The sequence below is a fragment of the Phasianus colchicus genome, chromosome 2 (genome assembly GCF_987193195.1).
Source record: "Phasianus colchicus chromosome 2, bPhaCol1.hap1.1, whole genome shotgun sequence".
In the NCBI taxonomy this organism is placed as follows: Eukaryota; Metazoa; Chordata; class Aves; order Galliformes; family Phasianidae; genus Phasianus; species Phasianus colchicus.
Window position 1 is genome coordinate 25,572,501 of NC_143437.1, and position 2,500 is coordinate 25,575,000.

The 2,500-nt window shown below is 35.4% G+C and overlaps 1 protein-coding gene across 2 annotated transcripts in view; it reads left to right on the forward strand.

Annotated features, from left to right (window-relative positions):
* The window catches only part of CAMKMT (calmodulin-lysine N-methyltransferase), a 196,124-nt gene extending 194,395 nt beyond the window's left edge, over positions 1-1,729 (forward strand). For both annotated transcript variants that reach the window (XM_031594729.2, XM_090135170.1), the window contains one exon: positions 1-1,729. This exon is cut by the window's left edge and continues 314 nt beyond it. The gene's annotated coding sequence lies outside the window, so the exon portion shown is untranslated.
* The last annotated feature ends 771 nt before the right edge of the window (positions 1,730-2,500 follow it).

Genomic DNA, 2,500 nt, shown 5'->3' on the forward strand with positions numbered 1-2,500 from the left:
AACACCATCAGACATGAAATGCATACATTAACCAAGGTGTGAAAGCTGGCTTCCTTCTCTTTTGTGCCTTTAAACTTGTATGTATTTTGTTAACCTCTTTAAATGTTATTTTGGGGCCATATTTGAAAATACATGAATAATACACTTTGTGGTTTTACATAACTGCCTGTAAAGTTATAAATGCATTCACCTTTAATTAGTAAGGAAATGGTTGTCTTAGAATCTTTAAAAGGTGCACCTATTACATCCTCAGGTTTTTATTCCCTTTGTTTTTTAAATTCAGCTGTTGATTTTTCTGTCGATAATTGAAGTGTCCTTATTTGCTGTGATGAAGGCTTTTTTTTTAATACATACAGAGATGTCTGTGTGTATCATTTTTTTATTTTTTTTTCCAGCAAGACTTTTCCTCTTCTAGATGTATAAGAAATTATGCGTCAGACAAAAGCCTCATAAACTGACCATTTGTCCTTTGGACACAATAGCCTGCCCAGCCCCTCTGCTCCTCCTCTCCAATTATGTGTGATTAGTCTCAGTGTGTTGTGTCAAGAAGGGGGAGTGTGCTGAGTGCTTATTATCTGTTTAGGTACAAGAAGAGCACATTTAGGTTCTGACTATGAATGGAAAGTGAGCCTTTATCGGGACTAAAATCTAAATGCTACTATTCTGAAAATCACTTTAAAAAATACATCCTTTTTTGATAGATTCTGAGAAAGACTCTAACAACTAAAGGAGTTTGTAACGTAATCAAACTGCCTCACTCAAATTAGTTTGCATTGTGATATATCATGGCCCAAGAGTTTGATAAACATTTAATATGACTTCCTGTGCTGGGAAAGAAGAAATCCTACCAAGAGACAAGAACTATTTCTTTTTCTCTTAACAGGCTAATAGAACATTTTACCAACTTCTGACAAAAAGAAAGCTGGAATCATTACAGAATCCTGTACTCTCTCTTAAGCCAGAACAATTTTAAAATGATGAAAAAGAGAAAGAGAAAGAGTATATCTGAAAGAGGGAGGTACTATCTAGGAAGCAGAGAGAATGCTGAAATATATTAATTAAAAGAACTGCAGTTTGGTAATAAGCATTCTTCCATATTCAACAAATTGGGCAGCATGTAAACCACAAGCTCATGAAGGTCCTTTTCTCTTTGCACTTCTGCTCAAATTTCTTCACTACCGGTTTGCATGTCCTTGTATTCAATACTTTTTATGCTCCATTAGAGCACCTAGATGGATCTCAGAAGGCATAGGTCAAGTCGCAGTTAGATCATACATTTCTTTCTCACAAAACCTTGAATTGCAATGCCAAGTGATGGGCTAACATCACAATAACAGCAATTTATTCCTCTTTTGATAAAAAGCAGCCTATTCTCAGTGTTAGATAAAGACCAGGGGCAATGCAAACCAACCATTTATACTAGAACTGAGTAGTATATCTCCCTTATAGCTGGTATGAGTTTCATATTCAAACTCTAGTTGGAAGATACCCGCCTAGCAGGAAATGAAAAGTAATTGAGAGTTATTTAAAATTGCTGTAAAGGTGGCTTTAGTTCCATTTTTCTTTTGTTCTATGTGTCCCACACAGCAAAGCCTTTGTTTTCTTGTAAGGGAAATCTTTATAATCAATGAAGGAGTGTAAAAAATAGTGAAATATTACAATTTGTGGACCTTTTATTTCTGAGAGGGCTTGAATGTCTGCTGTAACAATAATCTAATAAATATTATTAGCTGCCAGAAACAAAACCAGTGTCACTGAAAATCGTCTTTTTAGCTCTAAGAAGAAAATAGTTTTACTCAAAATAGTAGCTGATGACTGCTTTTGTTTCCCTAGTTTGAAGGCTTTGCACAGGTGCTGCTATCCTTAAAGTGTGTAATTGATGCTTGTTTACCAAAGATGCATTTAGGCTTCATCCTGCAAACTCACATAGGACCTCCACAGGCAGTAAAGTTCCTCATCTACATAAGTGTTTGCAGATTTGGGCCATGTAGATGTTTTTAGAGGTATATAAGCCAGCTCTCTTCTTCTTCTCCTTCTTCTTTTGTTTGTTTTTGTTGTTGGTGGTGGTGGTGGTTTGTTTTGTTTTTTTTTAAAGTGGGTATTGAAAAGTCCAAACCGTAGGATATATTGTTGGAGATGTGCTAACAGTGTTGTTTCTTTAAAGACATCTCTCGAAGTCCCTCACGTCAGTAGGGATTTGATAAATTGTTTTTGAGCTCTTTAATTTAAAAAAGTTATGTATGTGATGTTTCTAAATACATCAAATATCCTTGCTAGGAAAAAGTTAGGCAGCTTATCAAATCATTCTTATAAAATGTGTCAGAGCCTTTCATGTGATGTGCTTTAACTCACATCTGATACTTGGCGTATTTTTAATGATACAGTTTACTGTGTTCAGTAGCAGAATACTGAGTTTAATCATTTTGTGCTTGCAAAGCACTTTGAAGATGAACAAGACAGATGAGCTATGTTGTCTTCACTGAGAGAGAACGGGAATGCG